This window comes from Eptatretus burgeri, chromosome 11, assembly GCF_056783735.1.
Source record: "Eptatretus burgeri isolate ZD-2024b chromosome 11, Ebu_testis_v1, whole genome shotgun sequence".
Classification (NCBI taxonomy): Eukaryota; Metazoa; Chordata; class Myxini; order Myxiniformes; family Myxinidae; genus Eptatretus; species Eptatretus burgeri.
In genome coordinates, this window is record NC_140971.1 from 65635221 (window position 1) to 65648658 (window position 13438).

The 13438-nt window shown below is 50.6% G+C and overlaps 1 long non-coding RNA gene across 3 annotated transcripts in view; it reads right to left on the reverse strand.

The window, feature by feature from the left end:
* The window catches only part of LOC147017256 (uncharacterized), a 62558-nt gene extending 50383 nt beyond the window's left edge, over positions 1–12175 (reverse strand). Inside the window, exon 1 of one of the 3 annotated variants that reach the window (XR_015049419.1) lies at positions 11981–12172. This is a non-coding gene — a long non-coding RNA (uncharacterized LOC147017256). Of the gene's footprint in view, positions 1–11980 lie in introns of all 3 variants that reach the window. The other 2 variants (XR_015049420.1, XR_015049418.1) reach the window with 2 other exon arrangements.
* Between the last annotated feature and the right edge of the window lie 1263 nt (positions 12176–13438).

Sequence of the window (13438 nt, forward strand, 5' to 3'; positions counted from 1 at the left end):
TACATCTTAACCTTAACTTACAAATTTTACACTAAACCATGGCCCAGGATCATTGAACTCTGCAAAAGAAAGCAGTTAGCAGGGAGCCAGGCTGCCCACATGCAGTCTCTGACTCAAACAATGCAGGTGACAGGGGAACGTGGCTGGCTGCTCACACGCAGTCAAGGCCTTCCCTTTTGAACTGAACTCAGTGAACCACAACGGTGCTTGGGCTGCACAACGCAGTCTCCATGCCAGCTCAAGTGGCACACGCCATGAGCAAAACGAATGGATGCATGAACAGTTTGAACTGAATGCAGTGAACCACAACGGTGCATGGGCTGCACTAACGCAGTCTCCGTGCCAGCTCAAGTGGCACACGCAATGAGCACAACGAATGGATGGATGAATGGATGGACGCAAACACGGTGCACGGGCCGCCACTGCAGGCCCGTGTTGTAGCTGCCAACAGGGCAGTTCTCGCAGCTTGCAAACTGTTGCCTTGATCCTGGCGCACATGGAAATGAACAGCGGGGGGGGGCAAAGCAAGGGTGAGCGGGGCTGGTGAACAGGGGCAGTGGGCATGGCATGGCAAAGGTGAGCAGGCAAACACAGCCCGCAGAAGAAGGCCGCTGCAGGCAAACACAGCCCGCAGATGAACTGGCCGGCACAGGCCTCGCAGAAAAACAGCCAGCAGATGAACTGGCCGGCACAGGCCTTGCAGCACAGCTGCCGATGAACTTGGCCGGCCTCCGCCCTGAAGCAAAACACGGCCAGCCGATGAAGTTGGCCAGCCTTTGCCGTTCAGTGGAGGTTGGTGGAGGGAGTGCGGTGGTGCTGGCCACTTGGAAGGCGGGCTCGGACCTACATACCTGTCTCCCTCCCAACCTATCGCCTTTGCCTGTCACTGTACATACCCACTCCCTTAATTTGTCAAACCCCAATTTAGCCCCAACTTAATTTTTTTCTGTTGTTTTTATGTTTACTCCCCCACTATAAATCGTCCCCTAACCCCCTTTATCGTCCTTGTTCGGCTAACCTATTCTGTCACCTAGCCTACTTCCCCGGAGGGGAACAAGGGAGAGCTAACGTCCTGTGTCGAGGCCCAACTCAAGCCTCAGAATGGCCTCCCCAGAGTTCGGCGATCTATAACCAAAGTGGGTCAGCGGCCTAACGACAGCGAGGGATGGATGGTGCGGAGGGGTACATCTCCTAATCTATCCTAACCATTTAACTGTTAAACTACCCCGGGGCTTTCAACAAGCGCCTCTCGCTTAAACTATTGGTTCTAACAACCCAGATTCCCGTCGCCTGTGTTGGTGTCCTTACAATTTCGGGCCTCGCCCCCAATTTTCTCTCCGTGCCCTCACACGGTCTCCTGGCTGGGACACGTGGCTCCCTTTGGCAGGCACGACCCTCTGCCGATTCTCCCGCTATGGCACCCCCGGGCACTACACTGCCTCCGAGCCTACCAGCTCCCTAACACCGGGGAGTGCCCCCCATGGCACCTCCCCTGAAACGCACACGTGGCAGGCCGGCCTCCCGGGCCCCTTTCCGAGGGTCACCCGTGCCCACTGCACTGCCCACGCGGCTAATGGCGCCCGGGCCCCCGCACCAAGCAGGCGCACCCGTGCCCACTACTCTATCCCGGCCCCCCATGGGCCCTTGGCCTACGCGGCCGACTAGCCTGGTGCCCGAGGTACCCACTCAGCGATACTCACCTTTCGCAGCCACGCTCCAAGCCCGTCAACAGGGCTCCTGCACCCCTTCAAATGGGTCTCGAGCCTACTTTCCCACCAACAACAAAACGACCTCCATTTTTCAATTTGACTAACCCCCTAACTCACTTTACTCTGACCCCGGGGTCCCTTGGGCGGGAGTCACTCCTCCCCCCAATCACTCATCGCACCATGCATTCCCCATTCACTCCACACACACAGACCCGCTGGCCTCACTCACTCAACAAGTACTCACCTCACAACTCACCAACTCTTCAACACACACACCACTGAACTCTGCCATCCTTCTAACTACTTCCCCTAACTAACTCGTGCTCCCACGTCGTCCCTTAAACTACAGCACGTTCCTTTTAACACTACGTAGCTAAACTACGTCAACTCTACACACTCAAAGTCTGTCTCTGTTCCAAATCATCAAAAATCATTTCCCATTTTCCCATCCTAAATCTGGCTACAATCCCTCTAACTAATCCATTCCACGGACTCCATGAGGACTTACCCCTGCCCCATGGAGTCGGTCTAGCTAAGCTAACCCTTCCCCCTAACTAGTTTCCATCCTGTGCCCAGGTCAAGGGGGGTCTTTCACCCCTTGCCCAGGAATCCTGTACACCCGAAAGTGAGGCTTGCTTTTTCTTTTTTTTTTTTCCATGCGCAGCACCTGCGCGGCAACTCAGAGCTCGCGCACTTTGCACCTGCCCGTGACGTCATGCAGCTGCACGTTGTTCTCTCGTCCCTCCTTGGACGCTACCATCCGGCAGAGATGCCCCTCCTGCCGGATTCCAACCACACGTGCAGCCATGGCGTCACCGTTGCATAAAAAAAAAAAAAAGCACAAGCCACACGTCTCGAGGGTTCCCCACGCGAACACATGTGCTTTGCCCGTTGGAGCTTAACACACACGATCGCGTGGAGAACCCCGTCCGGTCCAAATCCATTTACCTGCCTAACTTTGTCCGTCCGCGGGATCGGCAAATCCACCGCGTGCGTTTCCGGACCGGGACTTCACTCTCGCAAGCGAGCACGTGGTGGTCTCGTGCGTTGCACAGCACGAACCGCGTGCTCACTGCTGGAGTGAACCCGGCACGGTCCTCGAAACTAACTACAGCCGCTACTCGGCTTTCTCTCCTCTGTCGCCGTCGTCGTCGCCATTCAGCACGCACACCTGCGTGTTACGGCACTTACACAGTCCACACCATCACATTCACACCGGGAGATGCGGCTGCGTGCTCCCGCATGCCAGCACCGACATCTCCCTCACATACCGCTCTCTCACACACACGGTCTCCCTTGCACACAGCGACCTTGCACACGGCCGTTCACTCACGCGTGCCTCACTACTCTCACACCGTGCCTCATCCCACACACGCGGGGGCACTCACCCGCGGTACCTCACTCATACACACGGCGACACTCACACACGCGGTCTCTTCCACACACGGTGCCTCCCACCACACACGCGGGGGCACTAACCCGCGGTGCCTCACTCACACTCCGTGCCTCATCCACACACGGCGTGCTGGGAAGCACGCACTCTGGCACCATCGCCACCACACCACTCACACGTGGTGCCTCACTCATACTGGCCGTTTCACTCACACACACGGCCTCACTCACCTACGGTGCCCCATCCACACCCGGCGTGCTGGGAAGCACGCACTCTGGCACCATCGCCACCACACCACTCACACACGGTCGCTTCCACACACGGTGCCGCACTCACACCTTGCACCACACACACAGGGACAACCACACTGGGGATTTGTGTCCCCACAAGGGTCTCCGGGGCCTCTATACCCCCCAAGCTCTCCGTGCACCCGTCCACAGCACTCGTCCCCTCAACCTCGCAAAGCACGACCGAACTCACCTGGTCGTGACTCGCCTCAAGGGCATACTCCCTCCCCTCGTTCCTGGAGGAGGCCATCCAGGTGCTCGCACCGGGCCCCAACACGCTCCGCGAGCTCAACCCCATTGTCCTCCCCTACCTCCGTGTGTGCGTGCGCGTCACTTACCCCGTCTTCCTCGTGTAGTCTCTCCTCTATGGTTCCCTTCCCGGCTACCGTCACTGCCAACTCTTCACCCTTTACCTCCCTTGTCTCAACTATTATTTCTGTTGTCGTCACCTCGTGTCTCGTCTCACACGTTTTGGTCCCCCCATTTAATTTTCCCTTTCGGTCATCGTCACGACCCTCGCCCAACACGTTCCACGAATTATTTTTTTCACCCGCCTCCCACCGCAGGCCTGTCAGCCGTTGCACCCCATCCAGCTCGTTTGCTCCCACACGTGGAGTCGCCATTTTTATCTCCCCGGTCACGGCCTTCATGCCCGCCTGCAGGCTTCGGCCCATGTTCTGCGTCTCACCCCGCAGCTTTTTTCATTTCTTCCCTCATTTGCTGTGTATTCGCATCCATCGTCGTTTTCTCTTCATTTGTATTTGTATCCATCTTTTCGTTCATTTGTTTGCTCATGCCTTTCATTTCGTTTTCATTTCATTTGTATTTGTATCCATCGTCGTTTTCACTTCATTCATTTGTTTGTTCATTGCCGCCAGCATAGCTGTATAGCTGGGCCATGTTGGATGCACTCAGCTGAGCCGTTTCGGCAAAGGTTGGGGAAGGGTCTTGGTGGAGAGGGGGGGGGGAGGTGTCATACACCGCGGCCGCCGCCGCACCCACCTCGGGTCCTGGGTTCAGTTGGGCGAGTCCGTGTTCCTGCACAATCAACATTTCCTGCTCGGGGATTCCATCCTGGACCATGGACTCTACATTATTACACATATACATTTCTAATACCCCCGGCTCCCGCTCGCCTTGAGACGCCATCTTGCTTCTCGTGAAGGGTTAATTTCGCTCGCTCGTAATTTGGAGGGAATCGGGGTCGCTCTCTCACCCCTGGACCGATTCCCGTAAATTTGGCCGGAGACAGGAGAGCCCGTTTTCCTGTTCTCCGATACCAGTGCCGCGAGGCGATGAATTTGTATCGCACGACCTGACACCAGTGTTGCGGTCTTCGCGCCCGCCGGCGTGCGACGGCCACGTAACGAATCGCGGCGCGTCGCCCACGGGACGGGCAATCCAGGCCTGCCCCTCTCGCACTCACGCCGGGAACCAGCCACGGGTAAGCCGTTCGGCCCCACCGCGATCGACCCAATCAGCCCCCGCGTGGGATAGGGTTGCTCGCCAAATACGAACTATCTAAGTACCCACGCGGAGGGTAGACCGGGCGATCGCACCTCGCCGCAGGTCGACTTCGGACACGAGGCCCATAGCGACCCGTTCCGTACTATCAGAATAACCGAGCGGTGTTATCGTCGACCTCGACGGTTCGATTAATTATCGGGCGTACTCAGCCCACTACCAACCCTTTACGTGAAGCAAGATGGGGATTCAATGGGGGAAAAAGACGAAGCGAAGCGGGAGACAGTTCAACAATAAAGCACATTTATTCTCGGCACACGGGAAGCACACAAATACAATTCCACCAAATGCACACAAAAAAGAAAACACAATTCCATTTACACAAAAAGCAAACATAAAAGTGAAAACACAGTGCAGAGCTAATACCGACTACCGAGCACACGGCAACACTTATACAATTCTACTTCACAGACAGCGCCGACAACACATACCCAAAACCAAGGAAAAGAAATACCCCAAGAATGAGGTAGGCCTGGGGCCGAGACCTGGTCGGGCCTACCCGTCTGGTGATGAGACGCGGAGCGACGATGGCCCCGCAACCCGCGGGCCTCGTGGACAGCGCCTGGCAGGGGGTGGGAACGGGGCCCCATGGTCGCACTATCTCAGCGCGGGGAAAACAGGAGGGGGTTGCTGATGCTCGGGGTATGGAGGATCTTTTATATGCGCGACGAGCGTCTCCACCTCGGCCAGGTCGCGCTGCCGGCCTCCCTCGGGCGCGCAGCTCCTTGCACGACGCGAGCACCCTTCGTCTGACTCGCCGCCTCTCCACAGCTCGTCCCCTCCGTTTCCGACTCTCCTTCGCCTCGTTCCGACCTTTACGACTCCTTCTTCCCTCGTTCCGACTTCTTACTCCTCTTTTACTGACGAACACCGTCCTTTTATCCCCCGTAACTTCGCCTTTGACCCCCTCCCTTTGACCTTTCAACTCGCTCCCCATTGGCCCGACAAAAAGTGGGCGTGAAGGCTTTTGATCCACAAATTTGCATATATCGATCGCCCTGGGGGCAGGCCAATTCGCCCCTCGCTCACCGATTGGACGGCAAAAAGTGGGCGTGTGTCGTTTTGGATCCGTTTTTGAAGCAGAAAATCCGTGATTTTGTACACGCTGTTCAACGTGCGCCCTACACGAGTCCAGCATCGGTGCCCATGAGTGGCGCGAGATGACGGTGATGCGATGGTGGCGAGTTGTGACGGTAAAGGTCGTGGCGGTTGTGGTGAAGCGGTGGTTGTGGTCGGTGGTTGATGTTGTGGTTGTGATCATGGCGGTTGGTCCAAAATAAAGATAGTAAAAGAAAAACGGCTATCCTGAAGAGTCGCAGCACGTATAAATGACATGTATTCCCACTAGACAACGGGTTTGGGCCTAACTACACATGCACTTACCGAGATACCTCACCTAAGGGACCTGAATGGTGGTTTGCGAATCTGGTAACCACAACAATATATTCGGACATTTGCTTTAAAGTTTCGAAAAGTTCACGTTACTATTTAAAGATTATTCCATTTATCGTATTGTAATTTCGTAAATGCACTATATATCGTAAATACGTAAATACATTATGACGGGTCTCGCTATTGGCTTAATCAAGGCACGTGACAAAATATCGGAAGTTGTTGTTGTTTTGTTGTTCTTTGTTTTTTTTAACTGACAAAACCTTTAGGACGCTGCTCTTGGACACATTTGTCCTTGTTTAGTGCTCGCATGGCCGCAAACATAGGTTTAGGCGGCAAAACCGTATCATTGTCACTTTGAGGCCGTGATGTCTTGGAGATAAGGTGAAATGTCAGGAAGGGGTTCGCCCTACACACTGGCTGAGATAGGAGCCAATGTTGAGTAAGAGGGGAGGGGCATGAACCATCATCCGTAATATTGGCAGATGACCTTATAAAAGGCAGGGGCCAGAAAGATCAGGGCGGATAATTGTGTGTCCATGACGTAGGCCACGTTTGTTGCAAACTGCCAAAGCAAAAGTCATGCCCTGCCTAGGTGAAGCCAAACCCATCCCGTCGATGTCACACCCACTCTGCAGGGTTTACGTCTTCCCTTCTACCACCCCAGCAACTCAATGTTTGCAGAATGGGGAACCCTGAACTGAACAAGTTTGTCTGACAATCTTTGGCTTGTCCAAACTGCTTTGTTTCCTCTATCGCGGAATGTCTATGGGCCCGAAGGCTTAAGATAGTTAAGGAATCCCATAGGTTCATTGGTTTGTGGGCATGTATGTTATTAGTGGGTAAGGGTTTCTTCCTCTTGTTGTTTGCATCATTTATTCTTTGTGCATTTTCCCTTTTGGTTCCCTTCCCCATGCCATTTCTTGCAATAACTAGAATGGCACTCAGTAGAGGGCATATCTCCGCCAGGCTGAACAGTTTACATTTTGTATCCAATTGATAGGCCGGATCTGGATCCAGACCTGAACCAAAATCTAATCGGCGTGTTCTCGTCACTTAACAAACCCATCCACCTCGTTATGTCATAACTCATTTACAACGTTTTGAGATATCGTGTTATATATCATTTTTGGCCCGATCTCTCAATGGTGAAGAATCACTTTAAAAAAATTATCGGATCTTCACCAAAATCTGAACAATTCGTCCTTGTCACACACCCAACCTGTCCACAAAATTTCGTCCAAATACGTTCACAACTTATTGAGATAACCTGCTCACAGACAAACAAAGAGACAGGGGTGAAAACATAACCTCTGTCTACCTTCGGTGGTAGAGGTAAATATATTTGGTCTTGAGGATGAATTCTGACTGTTCTGGCTGCTTCATTTGGTGGTAATAGAGACCCATGAAGGGGACTATTGGTTGGGGGACTTGAAGCACCGCTTCAAAGATCATGTCACGTAACTCTGGCTCTCTTGGCTAAGATTAGAGCCAGTCGTGTGATGCCTATCAGCGTATCCCTTAGTCCCACAGGCATAGTATTGGGAGTGGAAAAGCTGTGATCTGGCCTGGGACCGCGGAATCACCTGATTGCTGTGGTCGCTTTGAAACGACCCGCCAGATTCTGACTGGGCAACCTGAACAACTGGTGGCTGTAACAATATTATTTTTTCATACAGGTATATATATATATATATGTTTCATAAAATTAATTACCCCTTCTTTCTTTCCAGATAAGTGATGACAGCAAAATTAACAAAAGATGAGAGAGTGGGACTCGTTTTGATGAGTGCTCTGATGAGTTATGCAGAATCAAAGTGCCTGCAAGTTACTGGCCAACAATTCAAACATTTACTGTAATTTACTCTATCAGTAGTAATCTCACATGGTAATCAATCTATAAAAATAAATGTCAGTGTGTGTCAGTGTGTCATTCAGTGTGAGTCAGTCAGTGTGTGTGTCTCCTCGAAAACTCCAAAGCGATGAAACCTAGCGGCTTAAAACTTTGCATGCATATGAAGGGAACCTCAAAGTTACGCATGAATGAAAATTGGGTGTTTTGGTTAATTTAAACACCCCTTTTGAAGATAATTAATGGCCTTACTTAATTATCCTTTATCGAGGCTCATCCTCTGTCACCTCACTCTCCCTCGCTGGGGTCTTAATTTGCCATTGTTGTTGACCTGCTCACCAATACCTTGACATGAATAGGCCACAATGGTTTCTTAACAATAAAGCACTCTAATAATTTTCACTTTCCTCACTCATATCATTGAATGCCTCATCTGCATTTCTACGAATCACTGCATACATCGCTTTTGTAAGTGCTATAGTTTTCAAATTAGGAGCTTGGAGTGATTTCATTTTATGATGTGATTTTCCACAAACTACTCTCATGGACTAATTTAAGAATATAATCGAAATGTAATTTGATTTTGGAGGATCGTGTAAAGTGGACTAAATAAGTGTTGAAATCTGGATTGAAATCTGAAAATGTTAAGAAATCGGCGAAGTTTTGGTTTTTGCGGGTATGTCCCATTATCAATTGGCTTTCCATCACTTGTCAACCAGCATTCCTAATCAACCATTCCATGAGTGCTAAAGCCACTTGGAGAGCACCTGACAGTCGATAGCAGTATTCCGCATGCAGTTTGTGTCTCTATTGGGAAGTACAGTCGGCGGGTGCTACAAGGTAGAGGTATATAGATAGCACACACGGACATGGTACAAATGGGTAGATTTGAGTTTGTAAAGGGACTCTCCATGGGTTTGTGTGCTTGCATGCTTGGTTACACGTGTGAGGTGCACAGGATTTTCAGACTGAACTCGCACCCGGGCCCATGCTGCGTGGCCCTGTGGTGTGTGATGCCGTGGCGGAGGTTATGCGACCATCTCATAAAACATGTGCTCTGGCACACAGGGATCATATTGGGGTGCCAAAGTCACATGGGCCCTGCCATGCAGTACAGGTGTGGGTCTGGGAAAAGTTCAGCGTGCCAGTGAGAATCTGTGCATGCTTGCAAGCGAAAGGATGGGTATATTGCCGATGCACATGCATGGTTAGCATGGACTGTGAGGAGGTTGGAGGAATGCGCGTGAGGGTCAGGGGGAGGGCGGTGGGGTGGGAAGAGGGGACTGTTAAGGATTGATGGTATGGTTTTGAATTTAAAACGGCTTCCCCAGAGTGTAGCATATCGGAATCCAATTCTAAGTGAGCCGACCGGAAGACGGCAAAGGTCACTGCATGGCAAGCATGAGGAGGTAAATAGACTCTCCTTGACGGGTGGGGGGGGGCGGCTGAGGGGGAGTGATGTGCATGCCTGCTGTTGGAGTGCTTGCTTGAGTGCTTTACCCACTTGGTGAGTGCTCTTCAACCTTCGGTCTCTACAAGCTTCCATAGCGGTATTGCAGCTCGGTTCTCCATTGGGACACCTCCAGTTAGAAAAGCAATATAAATGAGATAATTATGAGTTCAAGAGGGAATTGAAAAATGTTTTCAAAAGATACAAAATCCAAAGCAATGAATCCCCACACCATGGCAGGATAGGTGAGTGGTACGCTCGCTCGCTCTGAGCTGTATAGCTTGGGTTTGAATCTCAACCCAGCTATGAACTGCCATCCAGGTGTTTCAAAGGCAGGGTGATTCATAAATGTGTATGCTGTCTCTCGGATGGACGTTAAACTGGGCGTCACATCTGTCAGAATCCCACTCTCTTCTCCCCACTCTTCCACCCTTCCCCTCTCTCTCCCCTTTCTTTCTCTCTCCCCCTCTCTTTCTCTCTCCTCCTCTCATCTCCCTCTCTCTTTCTCTCTCCTCCTCTCATCTCTCTCTCTCTCCCAACCACTGCCCACCCCTTCCCTCTGTTAAAGTCACTGTTAAGGACTGACAGTTTTGTTTTGAATTTAAAACGGATTCCCCAGAGTGTAGCATTGAATCTCAACCCAGCTATGAACTGCCATCCAGGTGTTTCAAAGGCAGGGTGATTCATAAATGTGTATGCTGTCTCTCGGATGGACGTTAAACTGGGCGTCACATCTGTCAGAATCCCACTCTCTCCTCTCCACCCTCCCCACTCTTCCACCCTTCCCCTCTCTCTCCCCTTTCTTTCTCTCTCCCTCTCTCTTTCTCTCTCCTCCTCTCATCTCCCTCTCTCTCCCTCTCTCTTTCTCTCTCCTCCTCTCATCTCTCTCTCTCCCAACCACTGCCCACCCCTTCCCTCTGTTAAAGTCACTGTTAAGGACTGACAGTTTTGTTTTGAATTTAAAACGGATTCCCCAGAGTGTAGCATGTACAAATCTGATTCGGAGCGAGCCAACAAGAGGGGTGAAAACATTGTTGCATGTGCGAGCATGCATGCGTGCAAGCAGGCCTTTGGCAGGAAGATAGTGTGGGCTTGAAATGCTCCTGCCCGGTTTTATGAGGAAGTCGGTGGTTAAAAAACAAAGGTAGCTGCTTGGGAACGTTTTATTGCCCTTCCCTTGCCATACTCTCCACTGCCTTCCCTTCCCCTCATGCTGCCTTCCAATTACACTGTCTTCCCTCCACCTCCCCTCACACTTAACTCCTCCCGAACCCCATCCCCTCTCCACCCGTCTCAACATGCTGTAATATCATACCCATTTTGTTCAACCCCGTACTATTCCCTCCTCCCCTCTTATCCACAAGTCTCACGAACAAACGCATGTCGAGAACTCCGCCCCCCTTTCCCATTTCAAGTTCCCCACCAAATGTAAATCCAGAACCCCCCTTCCCTCACACTTATCTCATCCCAAATGCCTCCCCACTTCCCTCTTCCTCGCTCACATCCCCATTCCCATAGTGGATAGTAACGTTTGGAGAGGTATCTCTCCTCCCCCTCCCCTGCCCTCATCGCTCTTCCCTTCTTAGCCCCCCTTCCTCACACCCTCCTTCAGCTCCCCCACCTCTCCTTCAGCTCCCCCACCCCTCCTTCCTCACTACAGCCAGTACCCAACCCCTGCTCTCTCACTCCCCTCTTCCTCTCTCCCACACCTCCCTCCTCTCCCCCCTCCCCGTCGCTCTTCCCTTCATAGCTCCCCCTTCCACACACCCTCCTTCAGCTGCCCCACTCCTCTTCGCTCTCCCTTCCTCACTACCCCACCCCTGCTCTCTCCCTCCGCTCTGTCCTCTCTCCCACACCTCCCTCCTCTCTCCCCCACCTCCCTCCTCTCTCCCCCACCTCCCTCCTCTTCCCCTCCCTCCTCTCCCCCTCCCTCCTCTCCCCCTCCCTCTCAATATTCCCACCAGCGAAGTGAAGGATTGTATTTGCTCGTTAATTAATAAATTATCTTGACTCTCAGAAAACATCCTTTCGTCTTTAAACATTTGTTTTTACTAAATACTAAATTAACCCTGTGGCTCCGGAATTTTGGGCCACGCTGTCGGTCGAAGTTTAGTTTGATTTTGCGTATATCTTACAAACAAAAATCCATGTGAAAGTGTGAAGCACCCTCATATTTTATGTATTCAGGACATAATTTACTCTTCCAAGCTTACTCCATATATTTACACTTCTTGGCTTGTTGTCGGTGCGTTTCCTCCAAAAACCACCATTACTTTATGTAACATTTGTCATATATATATACATATAACATATACATATACAATATACATATACGTTTCATTTAGGAATGTTGGAAGCAACGTTCATCCTTACCACCGATCCAATACTATGTCGTCAAAAGGAATTTGTACGATCTCTGTGTCTCTTTCAGCATGGAAAGATCAAGGGAAGTACGGTAACAAATGGTGAATGGACCTGAGGGGAGGCCGCCCTCCCCCTACTCTCCAGGATGTGGTTGGAAACGTGAATCATCGGCGAGTCTGCTCCAACCAATGGGAGCTCGAGGTGAAGATGATGAGCTGACCAATGGGCGTTCGGATTAACCGTGACATCATTACGGTCGAACCAATCAGCGTCAACCTTATTGACACCTGCGTATAAAGTACGCGTCTTCACTTCCTTCTTCACTTGCTGCGATTTTTACCCTGAACATTGAAGTACGAAAACCTTCGTTCACTATGTCGTGTTTATTTGTATCCATATTAAAGTTCTGTAGTACCAAACGTCTATATATATATATATATATATATATATATATACATATACATATACATATACATATACATATACATATACATATACATATACATATACATATACATATACATATACATATACATATACATATACATATGTATTAACCGGACGTAGTGACGTGCGCCTGTAATCCGGCTACTCGGAGGCTTCGGTTGGAGGATCGCTTGAGGACGGGAGCTCTGCATTGGGCCATGCTATGAGAGGGTGTAGGGCAGCCTGGAGTCATGGCGAAACCCAATCCATATCCCTGTGTCGTAAGAGGCGACCAGGGTTGCGTCAGGAAGGGCATCCGGCGTAAAACTTGTGCCAAATCAGTATGCGGATCATAACGGATGATCCGCTGTGGCGACCCCTAACGGGAGCAGCCAAAGGACGAACATACATATACATATGTATATATACATATACATAAACACATATGGTATGTATAATATATATATATATATATATATATATATATATATATATATATATATATATATATATATATATATATATATATATATATATATTTATATTGTAGTTTCTCGCCCGTTCGGCGTGCGGACGACTGCCTCAGCCCAATTGCGGCCGCACTCGCCCACCGAACGAGCAATCCAGTCGTAGCTTCCGGATCAACGCCGAAACCAAGCTTCGGGTGTTTTTATAACACCAAAGATCAGCCAACTCTTCTGTCCACGCGCTACAGGGTCAATCGCCGAATTATCGATATACCTAATTATTCGCACAGACAGAAATGCCGGGGATCTCGACCTCAACGGGACCTGCATGAAAACGAGCCGCTTTATGCAGCTCGTTTCGTATGCGATTGCCGAGCGGTTATATATCGCCAAGTCCCCTCGGACCCGATTATCTTATCGGTGTTAAAAACCAGCTAACATTCCGAACGCTCCATGGCAGTCAATGAGAGGAAGGGACGCAATGAGCGGGTGACATTTAACAATGGGGACATTTATTTGAACACAGGCAATGCAATGAATGGGGGGATGGGGAAGAAGACATGAGCAAAAAAAT